Here is an 18,494-nt window from a genome sequence, read left to right on the forward strand (position 1 = left end):
TTTGTTCACACACCATAATATATGCTATCTTGAGAGAAGCCACTAGTGAAACCTATGGCCCACGGGTCTACTTTACATCATATAAGTTTCCGATCTACAATTCTAGTTTACTATTTATTTTGCAATCTTTACTTTCCAATCTATACAACAAAAATACCAAAAATATTTATCTTATTATCTTTATCAGATCTCACTTTTGCAAGTGGCCGTGAAGGGATTGACAACCCCTTTATCGCGTTGGTTGTAAGGTTCTTATTTGTGTGTGCAGGTACTAGGCGACTTGCATGTAGTCTCCTACTGGATTGATACATTGGTTCTCAAAAACCGAGGGAAATACTTACACTACTTTGCTGCATCACCCTTTCCTCTTCAAGGGAAAACCAACACATGCTCAAGAGGTAGCAAGAAGGATTTCTGGCGCCGTTGCCAGGGAGATCTATGCTCAAGTCAAGACATACCAAGTACCCATCACAAACTCTTATCCCTCGCATTACATTATTTGCCATTCGCCTCTCGTTTTCCTCTCCCCCACTTCACCTTTGCCGTTTTATTCGCCCTTTTTCCATTCGTCTCTTTCCGCTTGCCTTTTGTGTGTTTGTTCTTAGTACGTTTTGTTGCCATCATGTCTGAAACTAGGGAGGTAATCATTGAAAAGAATAGTAGTAACGATCGGGAAACGTTGATTCTTTTGATTATCCTCATGAAGAACCTACTATTTTACACACTAAAAAGTTTCGGATCGGTAGTGGTAATATTATTGGAAAAGCAGTTATTCAAGATTTCTTTACTTGCGCCGGTGCTTTGCCCACCATGAGCGGGTCTATTATTCATAAAACCAGTATTCTTGCGGATGCTATATCTTTGCTCGTGGTTGAACTTGAAAGACAGTTTATCCACATGCATCCTTGCATATAGAGAATTTTTCTAGAATTTTCTAATATTAAGCATTCTTCTGTTAAGCGAGTAGCTACCACCTTTTTAACTCATGAGTTCAGATTTATAATAAAAGAGGCCAATGAAATTTTTGCGCATTATAGGGTGGACGCCGGCCGTCCTCCCATAGAAGCAATCCTTTTCTATCAAGAAGACATAATGCGCTTACGATCTTTAGATCATGTTGCTTTTAATGAAAACCTTAGAAAAAAGGTTCCTACCAATTTTCTAGTTGACAGGATTTCTGAAATTAATGATAATTTTGCTATCCAGAACAATGGGTTAGGTTTCTCCCTTGAACAAAGGCTCATGACTTTTTCCCAAAAGAATGCTTATAATGATGAATTGGTTGCGCAATATGAGGGGCCAAAGGAGGAACCGATACTTCTTGAGCTTGATCTTGGGGACTTTTTGTCCCATTAATTTAGCCCTTTTGATTACTTTTGCTTGCCACAAAGAAAACTTGCTGCTGAACGTAGGGAGTATGAGATGAGTTTTCGTGATTTGCCTTATCATTATCATGGCAATACCTAGATATATTCTTGTTTTATGCCTAGCTAGGGCCGTTAAACGATAGCGCTTATTGGGAGGCAACCCAAATTTATTTTTGTTCCTGATTATTGTTCCTGTTTAGTAATAAATAAATATTCTATCCTCTGTTATGATTGTGTTTTTTATGTTTTAATTAGTGTTCGTGCCAAGTAAAGCCTTTAGGATCTTGTTGGATGATTGTTGTTTGATCTTGCTAAAAAACAGAAAGTATGCACTCCCGAGAATAATTTTCATTTTTTACCAGGGAGTGATAAAATATCAATTCCAACTTCAGTAGATCAATATACAAATTATTTAGGAATTCCTAATTTCTCAGGATTTTTGGAGTTACATAAGTATTCTAAACCTACATATTACTACAGACTGTTCTGTTTTTGACAGATTCTGTTTTTCGTGTGTTGTTTGCTTATTTTGATAAATCTATGGCTAGTATCGGGGGGTATGAACCATAGAGAAGTTGGAATACAGTAGGTTTAACACCAATATAAATAAATAATGAGTTCATTAAAGTACCTTAAGGTGGTGATTTGTTTTCTTATACTAATGGAGCTCATGAGATTTTCTGTTTAGTTTTCTGTTGTGAAGTTTTCAAGTTTTTGGGTAAAGATTTGATGGATTTTGGAACAAGGAGTGGAAAGAGCCGAAGATTGGAGATTCTCAAGGCACCCCAAGGTAAAATCCAAGGACAACCAAAAGCCTAATCTTGGGGATGCCCCGGAAGGCATCCCCTCTTTCGTCTTCATCTATCGGTAACTTTACTTGAGGCTATATTTTTATTCACGACATGATATGTGTTTTGCTTGGAGCGTCTTGTATGATTTGAGTCTTTGCTTTTTAGTTTAACACAATCATCCTTGCTGTACACACCTCTTGGAGAGACACAAATGAATCGGAATTTATTAGAATACTCTATGTGCTTCACTTATATCTTTTGAGCTAGATAAATTTTGCTCTAGTGCTTCACTTATATCTTTTTAGAGCACGGTGGTGGTTTTATTTTATAGAAATTATTGATCTCTCATGCTTCACTTAAATTATTTTGAGAGTATTTTAGAACAGCATTGTAATTTTCTTTGGCTATGAAATTAGTCCTAATATGATAGGCATCCAGAATGGGTGTAATAAAAACTTTCATATAGAGTGCATTAAATATTATGAGAAGTTTGATACTTGATAGTTGTTTTGAGATATAAAGGTGGTAGTATTAGTGTCGTGCTAGTTGAGTAATTGTGGAATTAAGAAATACTTGTGTTGAAATTGGCATGTCCTGTAGCATGCATGTATGGTAAACATTGTGTGACAAATTTGAAGCATGAGGTGTTCTTTGATTGCTTTCCTTATGAGTGGTGGTCAGGGACGAGCGATGGTCTTTTCCTACCAATCTATCCCCCTAGGAGCACACGTGTAGTGCTTGGTTTTGATGACTTGTAGATTTTTGCAATAAGTATGTGAGTTCTTTATGACTAATGTTGAGTCCATGGAATATATGCACTCTCACCCTTACATCATTGCTAGCCTCTTCGGTACCGTGAATTGCCCTTTCTCACCTCGAGAGTTGGTGCAAACTTCGCCGGTGCATCCAAACCCCGTGATATGATACGCTCTATCACACATAGGCCTCCTTATATCTTCCTCAAAACAGCCACCATACCTACCTATTATGGCATTTCCATAGCCATTCCGAGATATATTGCCATGCAACTTTCCACCATTCCATTTATTATGACAGGCTCCGTCATTGTCATATTGCTTTGCATGATCATGTAGTTGACATCGTATTTGTGGAAAAGCCACCTTCATAATTCTTTCATATATGTCACTCTTGATTCATTGCATATCCCGGTACACCGCCAGAGGCATTCACATAGAGTCATATTTTGTTCTAAGTATCAAGTTGTAATTCTTGAGTTGTAAGTAAATAAAAGTGTGATGATTTTCGTTATTAGAGCATTGTCCGATGTGAGGAAAGGATGATGGAGACTATGATTCCCCCAAAAGTCGGGATGAGATTCCGGACAGAAAATGCCATAAAAAGGAGAAAGAAGGCCCAAATAAAAAAATGAGAGAAAAAGAGAGAAGGGGCAATGCTACTATCATTTTTCCACACTTCTGCTTCAAAGTAGCACCATGATCTTCATGATAGAGAGTCTCCTATTTTGTCACTTTCATATACTAGTGGGAATTTATCATTATAGAACTTGGCTTGTATATTCCAATGATGGGCTTCCTCAAAATTCCATAGGTCTTTGTGAGCAAGCAAGTTGGATGCACACCCATATATTTTGCATGGAAATCCCTACTCCTTGCATTGACATCAATTGATGGGCATCTCCATAGCCCATTGATTAGCCACGTCAATGTGAGACTTTCTCCCTTTTTGTCTTCTCACACAACCTCCATCATCATATTCTATTCCACCCATAGTGCTATGTCCATGCCTCGCGCTCATACATTACGTCAAAGTTGAAAGAGTTTGAAAAGGCTAAATATGAAACAATTGCTTGGCTTGTCATCGTGGTTCTGCATGATGGGAGCATTTTGTGTAACGAAAATGAAGCATGGACAAACTATATGGTTTTGTAGGGATAAGCTTTCTTTGGCTATGTTATTTTGATAAGACGTAATTGCTTGGATAGCATGCTTGAAATATTATTATTTTTATGTCAACATTAAACTTCTGTCTAGAATCTTTTGGATCTAAACACTCATGCCGCAATAAATAGAATTACATTGAAAATCATGTTAGGTAGCACTCCACATCAAAAAATTTGTTTTTATCATTTACCTACTCGAGGACGAGCAGGAATTAAGCTTGGGGATGCTTGACACGCCTCCAACCTATCTATAATTTTTTATTGTTCCATGCTATTATATTATCTGTTTTGGATGTTTAATGGGCTTTATTATGCACTTTTATATTATTTTTGGGACTAACCTATTAACCAAAGGCCCAGTGCAAATTGTTGTTTTTTGCCTACTTCAGTGTTTCGCAGAAAAGGAATATCAAACGGAATCCAAATGGAATGAAACCTTCGCGAGGATATTTTTTGGAACAAACGCAATCCAGGAGACTTGGAGTGGAGGTCAAGGAAGCAACGAGGCGGCCACGAGGTAGGGTGGCGCGCCCAGGGGGCAGGCATGCCCCCCACCCTCGTGGGCCCCTCGTAGCTCCACCGACCTACTTCTTTCGCCTATATATACTCTTATACCCTGAAAACATCCAGGGGAGCCACGAAACCACTTTTCCACCACCGCAACCTTCTGTACCCACGAGATCCCATCTGGGGACATTTTTTGACGATATGCCGGAGGAGGATTCGACCATGGAGGGCTTCTACATCAACACCATAGCCTCTCCGATGATGTGTGAGTAGTTTACCACAGACTTCCGGGTCCATAGTTATTAGCTAGATGGCTTCTTCTCTCTCTTTGGTTCTTAATACAAAGTTCTCCTCAACATTCTTGGAGATCTATTCGATGTAATACTTTTTGCGGTGTGTTTCTCGAGATCCGATGAATTGTGGGTTTATGATCAAGTTTATCTATGAACAATATTTGATTCTTCTCTGAATTCTTATATGCATGATTTGATATCTTTGCAAGTCTCTTCGAATTATGAATTTGGTTTGGCCTACTAGATTGATCTTTCTTGCAATGGGAGAAGTGCTTAGCTTTGGGTATAATCTTGCGGTGTCCTTTCCCAGTGACAATAGGGGTAGCAAGGCACGTATTGTATTGTTGCCATGGAGGATAACAAGATGTGGTTCATATCATATTGCTTGAGTTTATCCCTCTACATCATGTCATCTTGCCTAATGCGTTACTCTGTTCTTATGAACTTAATACTCTAGATGCATGCTGGATAGAGGTCAATGTGTGGAGTAATATTAGTAGATGCAGATTCGTTTCGGTCTACTTGACACGGACATGATGCCTATGTTTATGATCATGCCTAGGTATTCTCATAACTATGCGCCTTTCTATCAATTGCTCGACAGTAATTTGTTCACCCACCATAATATATGCTATCTTGAGAGAAGCCACTAGTGAAACCTATGGCCCCCAGGTCTACTTTACATCATATAAGTTTTCGATCTACAATTCTAGTTTACTATTTATTTTGCAGTCTTTACTTTCCAATCTATAAAACAAAATACCAAAAATAGTTATCTTATTATCTTTATCAGATCTCACTTTTGCAAGTGGTCATGAAGGGATTGACAACCCCTTTAACGCGTTGGTTGCAATGTTCTTATTTGTTTGTGCAAGTACTAGGCGACTTACGTGTAGTCTCCTACTGGATTGATACCTTGCACTACTAGGGAAAACCCTATACACAGAATCTTAGCAGCAGCGCGGCTCAAAAAGGAGCACTGCTGCTAATTAGCAGTAGCGCGGGTGTGGAAAACCCGCTACTGACAAGTGCTTAGCAGTAGCGCGGTGCCGCGAGCCGCGCTACTGCTATAGTTGTAGCAGTAGCACGGTTTTTCTGAGGTCGCTGCTGCTAATTTTCAAATCGGGCACACTTTTGGTCCCGGTTAGTAGTAGCGCTTGTACCAAAAGCGCGCTGCTGCTACTTTCTTAGCAGCAGTGCGTTTTATGTCCCGCGCTACTGCTAATCCGCACCCAGCACCTTTTCCCCACCCGCCCTCCCCTCCCCCTCCTCTCCCTTTCCCCTACCTCTCCCACTCTCACTCTTCTTATTCCTCAATACTTCTCCCCCATTACTCTCCCGCTTCTACCTACCTTTCTCTCTCTTCATTACTCCTAGCTAACTACACCACCTCCATTAATGCATCTCCTTTCTCTTTTTCCTTCCCCCTCCACTAGTTGAAGTTGTCTCCTCCCAAATTAGGTAGCTAGGTAGATGTAGCATTTAGTTAAGTGACCTATTTGCCCCCTAACTAGATCTATCTTTGTCAAGAAGAGCTTTGTGCACTTTTGATCTCCCTACATCATCATCTTCACCGTGTGCTCGATCTCGAGATATAGGTGATTCAAATTTCATGATTTTGCAAAATGGAAATATGTTTATCTGTGTGTGATATGTTTATGGAAAGTGTGTGTGTGGCATGAATTGATGCCAAATTGTGCTTTGAGTTGCCTATGTTTTGCCGAAATGTCGATTTATTTCTGTTTCGGCGAATTCCGGGCTAACTCTATATCTATATATGTCCTATTTTTAAGGAAGGTCATGCCGAATTTTTGTATGACTTTGATGCATGCACGCATTTTTATAATCAATTTGTTTATTATTACCGTGCAGAGTTGACGATGGTCAATGGAACGATGGTGGACAGGTGGTTGCGGTCGGTGATGTAGGACATGAAAGAAAATAACCGGACAGAGGTTTTATGTCTGTGTCGAAAATGCAAAGGAATAGTTTGGCTCGACCCCCATGACGATGGTCGTGTCGAAGCGCACCTGCTCATGACTAGTTTCATGGATGGCTATACTCGGTGGATAATTGAAGATGAGGATGATGATGTTGAGGATGCCGATGGGGCAGGCAATGATGACACGGGGCAAGACGAAGAGATGATCGATAATGGCGGCGGGGAAGAGGCCGGACATGGCGGTGGAGAAGGGGCCGGACATGGCTGCGGAGAGAATGACATGGACTCCACGCAGCAGAGTTCAATCGTACTAAGTTCAATCGTACTGAGAGTGCTGCTTCTAGAGAGGAGGCTAAGCTGGAGCAACTAGTGGTAGACTCGAACACTCCATTGTATGATGGTTGCAATCCTGAGGTGACCCGCTTGAGTTTCACGCTCCAACTCCTGAAGACGAAGGCTAAAAACAAATGGACCGACACTAGCCTCGATGAGCATCTCAAGTACCTAAAGGATGTTCTTCCCGCGGGTAATCTATGTCCTAGTAGAGTTGATGAGGCCAAGAAGATCATGTGCCCTATTGATCTGCCACACGTTAGATACCATGCATGCATCAACGATTGCATAATTTATCGGAAGGAGCACGCGGAAAAAACAAGCTGTCCAGTGTGCAGTGCTTCTCGATACAAGAAGGCCAGGAAGAAATGTCCCCAGAAAGTGGTATGGTACTTACCAATCACTCCCCGTCTCCAGAGGTATTTTGTAGATCCCAAGGAAGCAAAGCTAATGCGCTGGCACGCGGAGAGGAAGAAGCCCGACGATGGAGATGATCCGAAGCTGAGACACGTCAAGGATGGAAGCCAGTGGAGAGCGTTGAACATCTTCTATTGGTATTTTGAATGTGATGCAAGGAACATCGTGCTCGGCACGTGTACCGATGGCATGAATCCATTTGGCAACCAGAACACCAACCATAGCACATGGCCCCCCTGGTTGTGCATGAAATCGAAGTACATTCACATGAGCATGCTTATTTAAGGGCCGAAACAACCAGGAAATAATATTAATTTGTATCTGGGGCTACTTCATGAGGAGTTAGACACGTTATGGAAAACACCGGCCAAGACATGGGATGCCGCAAAGGTAAGTATTTCAACATGAGAGTCGTGCTGATCACTACAGTGCAGGACTATCTCGGTTACGGATATGTGGCAGGCCAGGTGTGCCATGGATATTGCGGATGCATGTGGTGCATGGATCATACGACGTCTCAGCAGCTAACTTCAAGGAAAGATGGTGGTTCTGGGAAAATCGTGTACATAGGGCATCGAAGATGGCTCGAACAGGACGACCCGTGGAGAAACCATGGAGATCTATTCAATGGTCACGCTGAGCATCGAGGACCTCCACGTAAGCGGAGCGGTGCCGAAATCGATGAGCTGTTGAAAAACTGGAAGGAGTGCCTTGCGCCGGGAAAGACGACGAGAAAGGCGCCGGAGCCGCTGCTGAAGGTATGGAAGACGAGGTCTGTGTTCTAGGACTTGGAGTACTGGGACAAACTCGATACACCTCATTGCCTTGATCAAATGCATATCTGTAAGAATGTCCTTGAGAGCTTGCTCGCAACACTGATGAACATGCCGGATAAGACCAAGGATGGGCCGAAGACAATAAAAGACTTGCAAGATTTGAAAATCAGGGAAGATCTGCACATGCCGCCCCGTAAAATGTTAGATGAGACAGAGACGGAGACAGAGGCACGGGAGAAGAAGGGCAAGAAAATAAAGAAAGAGGATTATTGCCCCCCTTCTTGCTTCATCTTAAGTCAGGCTGAGATCGATCAATTCTTTAAGTGCCTTACGGAGTCAAAGTTAGTTCCGATTACTGTGGCAAGATAAACAGATATCTAGACACGGACAAGAAAAGGTTCAGTGGGATGAAGTCCCATGACTGTCATGTGATGATGACGCAGATACTACCTGTTGCCCTTAGAGGGATAATGGACAAGCACTCCGTGACACGCTTATTGGTCTATGCAACTTTTTCGACGTCATCTCTCGAAAGTCGATCAGTCTGAACTAGCTCCGAAGGCTACAGGAAGAGATCGTTGTGATACTGAATGAGCTTGAGATGTACTTCCCGCCCGCATTCTTTGACATGATGGTGCATCTGTGTGTCCATATTGTGGATGACATGATAGACCTGGGGTCGTCATTCCTGCACAACATGATGCCGTTTGAGAGGATGAATGGGATCATCAAAGGATTCGTTCATAACATGTCCCGTCCGGATGGAAGCATCGTCTAGGGCTATGTGACACAAGAGTGCATCTCTTTCTGTGAGAATTTTCTATATGGCGCAGACCAGCCGTCTGGTGTTAGTGTTGGTTTGCCCGTTAACAAGCACGATGGGAGGCTCGAAGGAGAAGGTCACTGCAACAGTCGCAGGGAACTGCACGTGGCATACTCAGATCAACGCAGCGACTTTGACAGAGCAAACTTGGTAGTGCTACAAAACCTAGACGAGGTAGATCCTTTCGTGGCACTGCACAAAGAAATTATCGCAAAGAAGTATCGTGACCGGGGGGTATGCAGGACGGACGCCGAAGTTACTAGAGAGCACAACTCCACTTTCCTGCATTGGTTCAAAGAGCATATTATTGCTAATCCCCCGGAGGAGGCCTCTAAGGACGGATTTCTCATATACGCCTAAGCACATGGCCCCTCGCCCAACCTCGTAACCTATCAGGCATATGATATCAAAGGATACACGTTCTACACTGAGGCCAAAGATATGGACAGTGATGATCAGAACTCAGGGGTGACGATGGAATGCATGACCGGCAGCGACAACGGCGCAACTGAATGATTTTATGGAAGGGTCGAGGAGATCTGGGAGCTTGACTACTCTGGACTGCACAACATGATGATGTTTCGTGTCAGATGGGCTAAGAATGTCGAAAGAGAAAACTGGATTTTCACTACCATGACTATACCCGACGCCAAGAGCGCTACTGTGAACGCTATCACAAAAAACGAGCCATGGGTATAGCTAAGCACGTGACACAATGCTTCTTCATAACTGACCCATGCAATCCCAGTCGTGTTGTCATGAGGAGAGGAAAAAGGAACATCATTGGAATGGATGGAGTCGTCAACGAGGAAGACTATGATCAATACGGCAACCCAATGAGGGAAGATGACGATGATGATGAAGTATACGTCAAAAGAAGAATCAATACTACATTACCTAAGAAAAATCATACTCCATGGAAAAGGCAAAGTCACAATGAGGGGCTCAATTATTCTTCAACGAACAAGAAGGGAAAGAAGCTGACTCAAAAACGAAAACGTCAGTGCTGAGGAACCGTATGTTATCGGTCAAATGATGTAATATATATATATATGTTCCTATTTTGTATACACACTTAGCCATTATTATGCATGGGTCCAATGATGTAATATATATGTTCCCATTTTGTATACATATTTAACCGTCAGCGCTGAGCAACCGTATGTTATCAGAAAAACTGGTAGTAGCGATTTCCTTATAAAACAGCTACAGTCAAGCTAGCAGTAGCGATTTCCTTATAAAACCGCTACAGCTAGTGAAGGTAGTAGCAGCGCATTTTATCTAAACCGCTACAGCTAGTGAAGGTAGTAGCAGCGCATTTTATCTAAACCGCTACAGCTAGTGAAGGTAGTAGCAGCGCGTTTTATCTAAACCGCTACAGCTAGTGAAGGTAGTAGCAGCGTGTTTTGTCTAAACGCGCTACTGCTACGTCCACTTAACCCAAAATTCTCACTCTCCCTGCTTCATCCCGCCTCTTTTCCCCCCAAATCCCCACTCTCTCTTCCCCCGTCGCACCGCCGCACCCCGGCGCTCGCCCCCGACCCGGCCCTCGCCCCCGACCCTAGCGCTCGCCCCCGACCCCGGCGCTCGCCCCCGACCCCGACCCATCGGCCCTCGCCTCCCTCCTCTCCTTCCTCCCCTCCCAACCTCGGTCATTGTCGGGCCTGCCTCCTCGCCCCTGCACCCTCTATAAACTCCCCCCCCCCCTCTCTGCTAGCTAGGGTTCTTCGGTTAATTTACTTAGGTTTTAGTTAGGGCAGTAGGTTAATTAGGTTATCTATTTAGTTATGAATTTAGCTAGGTTTTAAAATAGGACAGAAATTTAGGGTTAAGCAATTGTAGTTAAAAGAAAAGGCAACATTTAAGCAATTGTCCAAATCAACATCCCTTGTTAAAGCAAATTTAGGTAGGCTAAATTTATGTGCAAATTTGAACTGGACATGTGATATGTGGATATGTCATGTTTTGCACATGTCATGTTTGGAATTTGAACATGTCATTTGGACATGTGATGTTTTGGTTCAATTTTGGTAAATGATCCGAGTGGCCTATGTTACGCCGGAATGTTGATTCATTTCTGTTCTGGTGAATTTCAGGCGCTCGATATGTCCATTTTTTAGCAAAGGTCATGCCGAAATTTGCCGTGAATAAAGGCATGATTTGTGCTACATAGTTGGCATATCGAGTGCTCGTACATAGATTTCTTTTTTATGTCATTTCTCATTTATTAATACTTTTAGAAATAAACGAGGACACTTAATCATAGGAAACATGTCGAACAACGAAGAAACTGGGCCTTCTGACCAAGATGCAGACGAGATGGATTATGAGGGTGAACAAGAGTACCTCGACTATTTGACTGCTAACCAAGGTTTGCAGGTCAGCCTCGATGATGGTACTGACGCCGACATCGACACCGACGGTGCCGGCACCGATGGCGGCGCCGAGACCGGCGGGGAAGGTACCGGCGCCGATGCCGCTACCGAAAAGAGGAAGCATAAGAAGCAGAGGATACGAAAACCTAACAAACTAGGGATTGGACGACTTGTGATCACAAAGATGGCACCTGGCAAGCTTGAGCCATTAGAGCCGGAAGAACCTCGCAAGTGCTATGGGAACCAATTAGGATGCATCCTACGGGAATGCGCGAGCATCAACGACGATGACTTAAGGAGTAAAGAACATTTGACACAGTTGCTCCTAACAAAGTTGCACAAGAGATGCAACTTCCCCGACCGGGATGATAACATAGAACAACTGTGGGATGATCCAAAGATGAAAAAGATTAACAATCACGCCATGGGCATGTTTAGCAATGATTTGGCCTCCTGGAAAGGGAGGGTGAAACGAGCTATTGAGGCCGAGGAACCCCTGTCCATGATTCTGGAGGAAAATCCGACACTTACGGAAGAGGAGTTCGAAAAGTTCAAGGACACTTGCGCTACCGAGGCAGCCAAGGCTAAGGCTGCGAAATTCAAGAGCCTTCAACAAAGGAACACGGGGAAGCATCGCCTCGGAAGCCGTGGCTACCTCGATAAAAGGCCCATATGGGATAAGGAGGACACGAAACGTGAAGCCGTGGGTCTCCCAGACCCCTTCGCGAAGTTCACCAACCCCTTGGAGCGTGACTTCATCAGGGCCCGCTACAAATGGAACAAGGAGAAAAAGGTTTTTTACACGGACCAGATCACGAGGAAATTGATTAGACTACTGGAGAAGAATCACCAGCTTGCAGCCGAAAGCCCTACTTCTCCGACGAGGCCCAAGTGGGACACCCCTCTCAACCGGGCCTTGAACGAACTTAAGGGACTCCCTTTGGGCCAGCGGCCGCAATATGGTCATGTGCACGGCGCTGGAGACGGCGCCACGTGGAAGGTGTTTTACAACGAGGGCGCGGAGGGCAAGAAGCAGAAAAAGAAGTTTAGTCAGGCGGACATCAACGCGAAGGTGAAGCTTGCGGTCGAGAAAAAAGCAGCTGAGGACGCGGAAAAAACAGCTGAGGAGAAAAATGAGTTGCTACAGCAGGCAGTTAATGCAGCTGTAACTGCCTGTAGAAATGATTTCGTTACTAACTTGGTTCCAACTATCATCAACTGGACGAAGGAAAATCCAGACAAGACGGTACATGATTTCCCAATGCCCAGTTTCGTCGGGAGCAACTCCATGAACAACAACAACACCGCACCATCACTTGCTCACGCAACCGGGCCTCCTCTCGTGGTCGCTCCCGCTCATAGCAGCCCGTCCTCAGTCTGTGGTGCGCTAGGTGGGCCTTCGTCTTTGGCTGAGCTCGACGCCGTCATGGTAATTACATGTCGCACCAACATATATATATATATAGAATATTCCATTTTTGTTGCCTTTTGGATGTTTTATGCCACAGACATATGTGTTTGCAGGGCAAAGAAACCCCGTGCACCATACTCTACTTGATAAAAGGCCAGAAGGTCGACGTGGGAAAGGGGATGATATTGAACCCCTTGAAACCCACGTTCCACAACTAGTCGATCCCCGCTGGGCACTTCAGGGTTAGCTTGTCCAGTGTGAAATCGGGGCACGAGGCGTTGCCTCCTCCAGTACAGCATGTGGGAGAGGACGACGAGACCCCGCCGCGGATTGGAAGCTGCAAGGGTTGGGTGCCGCTATGGACGAAGAATCTTATTCGTCTGGAGCCGGCTGAGAGCACACCAATAACCACACATCAACAAGCATGTGCGGAGACCACCACCCCACCTACGCAATTACCAGCTCCTGTAGTGCCGAGTGAGAGCAGCGGACGACGTGATGAAGGGGGTGCAATAGTACTGGCTGATGTAATCGGTCCTGTAGAACAGAGAATGGATGATGAGACGGAGGTCGACCCTATAGGTTTCCTCAATACAAACGCGTATGAATGTGACATAGATATGATGAGTCAACCATATGACGAATCGGGCTATCAGCCTGCTAATGAGGATATGGATGATATGCCCGGGCAGGAAGGTCGTTGGAAGGATTGCAAAAAGTCTCTCTTCATGAATTCCTCATAGGACACGCCTGAAGATGTCGCCTCAACACAGGCACAACTAGCCGGGGGTCGTACAGTGCTTAGCCTGGGAACCCTGGGGTAGGGGTTAAGGAAGGTTCTGGAGGGTGTGCCCAAGAAAAAGGAGAGGAAGAGATCGGGGACGATAACTGCCTCCAAACAATCCAGAGCACAAAGCAGCCAGATGATGCATTCTGAAGAGCGTGTACCCGTGAAAGGTGCGGCCATGTTCCATCTCACGGGCGAGCCGATGCTACCGCTGAAACCGCTGGAGGCACTATCAGGGGATCTCAGGAGACTGCACGACCATGTGCTGTCGACTGAGAAAAGCCTACTAGCCTCAAAGGATCCAGGATATCTGACATACGCGGCTCGTGTGCCTGAGGGGAAGTGCTACATCGAGACACGGCCCGCGGAGGTGTTCTTCCTGCGGTTTGACCATATCTTTGAGATGTTTCTGATAAGGCAGCTCGATTTTACAATCGTCCGCCTTTTTGCGCTACATATGAGCTCCGTCATGAAGAGTGAAGAAGTCTCGCAAATCTGTGTGGCGGATCCGTACTACATGCACGAGTCTTTCTTGAGTCTCAGCGACTTTGAGCATGAAACTGCTAGGGAGTACCTCCAAAACTTCATGGTACAGAATAAGGACCGGGAAATTGTCCTCGTGCCTTATCATCCAAAGTAAGTCAGTTCCGGACAACCCTTTCGTACATTTCAATCATTCCTTCTCTCTCATGGGGAATAATTTGAGGTGTCTTTTCCCCGCAGCAACGGGCACGCCGTCCTTATCGTTCTTTACCCGCAAGTCTCCCACGCTGTGTATTTTGACCCTTCCAGAGACTACGAGAAAAAAAGACTACACCCACATAATGAATATTCTAGATGATGCTCTCCAAGGCTTCAGCATTAGAGGTGGCCACATGCAGATCAGGAAACAAAGGAACAAGATGATGGGTTTCGCGCATAAAACTAACTTCTCCTGCATGCATGTCCCAAAACCAAGCAAGAAGGATGGATTCTACATCGTCCATCTCAGGATTCAGTTCAACACGGATCACCAAAAGCTTCACATGAGCAGCAGAAATGATGATCATATCCACAAGTGTCTAGAATCTCATGGAGAAGCGGATTATAAACTTAGAGATGATTTCTTTCGCATCCAAAGCGACATTGCGATGATCATCATGAAAGAAGTCGTCGATGAGAAGGGGATGTTCCACCACAAGCCTATATCGCGAGCTGACGTCCGAACTCACATAGGCATGCAACGTCTAGACCTCACGCCGTTCAAGAAGCTAGGGTCCATCCTCGATGATATGGAAGGATGGAACTTCTAGTGATTTATGATGCCGATGATGATGATATGTGTCGGTTGAACTTGTATACTTTTTGTAGCGATGAAACTTTGTGATGTCCACGGCCCCTGCCGAACTTGCGTAGCGCTACTTTGTTAGTTTGCGTACGATGACATGCGTACCTCTAGTTAATTAATTTGCGTACTGTATGTTGCATCTAGTTGCTAACCCTTTCTTTTTCACTGTTGCTCTAGTATATTTTGTTGCATATATATGATTGTACATCCTCTTCATGAACATGCATCTCTAACAGGTACCTAGTTTCTTGATGGCGAGATGGAAGTGCTATGTCGTGTACAAAGGGAAGTTTCCGGGGGTGTACAACGAGTGGCATGAGTGTCAGGCGCAAGTGAATGGGTTCTTGGGCGCCAGCCATAAACGCTTCAAAAGCAGACAAGAAGGAGAAGCTAGTTACTTGAGGTTCACGCTAGCGCGAGAGAGGACTCGTAACCGCCACCTCATGTACTACATAGTTCCGCTCTCACTCATAGTGATAGCTCTTCTCGTGTATACCTTTGTTTAGATGGATGACGTTGTAGTTGCAAGTATTCAAGACTTGCATGTATCGCTATTTTCGAGATGATGACAAGATACCACTTTGTGTTGGATGATGATTATGATGAGACTATTTGTATGTATATGCTATGATTACATTTGTGGTCTCGCAGGCATTTGTATGTGTATCATGATGACATTTGTATGTGCTAAAGATTCTTCTATAAAGCCTGTTCAAATACAAAACAAATATGCCGAAAACAAAACAAAAAACTACTAAAATTAGAAGTAGCGAGTGGAGAACAGTTAGCAGCAGCGCGGTAGTAGCAGTAGCGCGCACATGAGAAGCGCACTATAGCTATTAGCAGTAGCGAGCTTCCATTAAGCACGCTGCTGCTACACTTGTCTAGCAGTAGCGCTGGTGAGCACACGCTACTGCTACGTGTTAGCTGTAGCGCCTTATTAGTAGTGTCACTCCTCGCGCTACTGATACACCTAAAACCCGTGCTGCTGCTAGCCTTTTCCCTAGTAGTGTTGGTTCTCAAAAACTGAGGGAAATACTTACGCTACTTTGCTGCATCACCCTTTCCTCTTCAAGGAAAAACCAACGCATGCTCAAGAGGTAGCAGTAAGCGAATAATCTGCAAGGCCATAAACCACCATAAATTTCCACAAGGTGTTAAGATGTCGATGGTGTACAACAATACTTTCCTAGAAAATGCCACTTTCCTCCCAAGTGCCCCGAGGAAGGAAGAAGGTGCCAATCGAATCTATCCATGCCCACTATCACAAAGTGTTCATTAGGGGAGAAAGATTCTTTGAAGGTTTCCACCAACCCCAAACTGTCAATGTTATCTCCATGGACAACATCTGTAATTTGGTCTTGGCGCCCCCTAGCGCCAAAACCTCTAATATTCTAGAACAAAGCTTTCATTTGAAAGATAGGTTTTTGATGCGAAGACTACACCTGCAGGGAGCCACACAAGATTTAGAACGTTTGCTCGTGCCCATTTTGGATGGAAGGGGAATAGACTGGCCACAACCATCGTCCACGACCCCCTCATTTGCCTGTCCAGGAACAAACCTAGAAGCCCAAGCCGCGCCGGCCTCCTTGGCCTTGGCAATGGCTGCTTGAGCCAACTCATTAGCTCTGATGGTGGAGAGAATAGTCAAGGGAGAACCAGCACCAAATTCAAAACAAACACCCACGTTCGATAAAATATGCAATAAATGATCATCCGAAAGCGAAGGCAGAACAAGGCGAATAGGAGAGGAAGGGGAAGGTGAATGAGGCACCATACCTGGGGAGGGAAGATCCTTGGCCGCAGCACGGCGCTCATCCCGCACAGCCACAAGCACGCCGGAGTCCCGAATGCGCCTACCCTTGTGAGCCATCGACACCGGTGAATGGAGCAGAGGGGAGCGAGCCGCAAGAGAGGCCGAGGCAGGGCCGGAAGCAAATGACGCCCCCAGGTCCTTGTCTAGACGACGACAGATTCCCATCATTGAGTGCTTTGAGCCTGAGGAAGCCCTACTTTTGGCCGAGAACTTTCTCACAGAGGTCTTATTCTTCGTGGTCAAGCTAGGTTCGGCAGGATGAGGAGGGGACGGAGGCAGGTCTTCAATCCCAGAGAATGAAGGAGAAAGAGGCCGGCGAGGCAGGTTGGAGCAAACCCCTGAGATAGGGGTGCTCATGATAACGTTTTTGCCTTGTCTTGCAGCCGCCTGGGTCATCCCTTCCTTGGTAGTAGCATCCACCCCATCCATCTGGGCTGTACCCACCGGAGCATTAGGTTTGAAAAGCTCGCATTCTTCCGGCTCCAGGCTGTCCCATTTGGACTGAGTGAAACGAGGATCAGTACCATCACTAGGATTCTGCCCACCCATCAAACCAACACCTTGTTTGTCTTGATCAGCATTGGTAGAACTAGGAGGAGGTGGAGGAGGAGGGGCCAGGAACGCCTCAGCATCCTTGGCTCGAACCCACAGCCGCACACCATCAGAGGAAGAGAAAACATCAAGCGAGCCCCGAACACAAACCGGATCCACACACCAGACGTTGATACGCACCAGACCAATCTTCTATAGGGATTCCGGATCGACCTCAACAGGCTTGCAAATCAGATCTCCAAATGCCATCATGAACGGAGTCGAGCGTAACCCAGCTGGGACATCATCTACCAGCACCCAGATGTGGGAGAGCAATCCCATCGCTTTGGCTCCGCACGTGGACACCTTAACAGACACCACCATCTGGTTGTAGGGGAGGGTGAAACTTGTGCATGACGAGATCATCTTCAGACATTCCTTGGAGGGAAATACAACAGCGAACTCATGGTGAGAAAGCTGGCGAACTTGCCAATCCAAACCTCCCTCATTCCAGATCCACAAACCCTCCAACAAGGTCTGCGGGGAAATCTTCTGGTCCTGGACCAAAACAATAGAAACATTCGAGAATGACGGGGCCGCAACGACCAAGGGAAGATCACTGTACAGTGCAAAGAAGGAGCAGCCAGGGAGGCCCGTGCCAAATTGGAAAAAGGTTGGAGGCTTGCTGCAGTTCTGGTAGTCCATTGTCAAATGCCCCTCACATCTACATATCAAGAAAAATGGGGGGTTGAGGCATCTGGACAGGAAGTGCCCTAGCTAATGGCAAGCAAAGCATGTGAGGGAGGCCGGAGGGTTTGGGGGTTAGCATTTTAGCGGGGAGGAGGCGGGGGAGGAGGAGGCAGGATGCCGTCCCCCAACCCCGTCGAGGCAGGGCCAGAAGCCGTGGAACGACAAGGCTTGAACTGTGACGACGACGAGCCCGAGAAGAAGCACGGAGGAGGACAGAAAGGCCCAGCCCTAGCACCGGAGGGACGGGGAGGGGGCTGAGATTGCCGCGCTGGGGCTGCCAGACCCCGCGCCTCAGCAGGAAGCGGGCCCGAGGAAGAAGAGCCAACA

At 45.5% G+C, this 18,494-nt stretch overlaps 1 pseudogene; it reads right to left on the reverse strand.

Annotated features, from left to right (window-relative positions):
* The window catches only part of LOC147976859 (uncharacterized), a 37,275-nt pseudogene extending 19,432 nt beyond the window's left edge, over positions 1-17,843 (reverse strand).
* Positions 17,844-18,494: the final 651 nt, after the last annotated feature.

The sequence above is a fragment of the Triticum urartu genome, chromosome 4A (genome assembly GCF_056163025.1).
Source record: "Triticum urartu cultivar PI428250 chromosome 4A, HENAU_Tu73, whole genome shotgun sequence".
NCBI classification, from domain to species: Eukaryota; Viridiplantae; Streptophyta; class Magnoliopsida; order Poales; family Poaceae; genus Triticum; species Triticum urartu.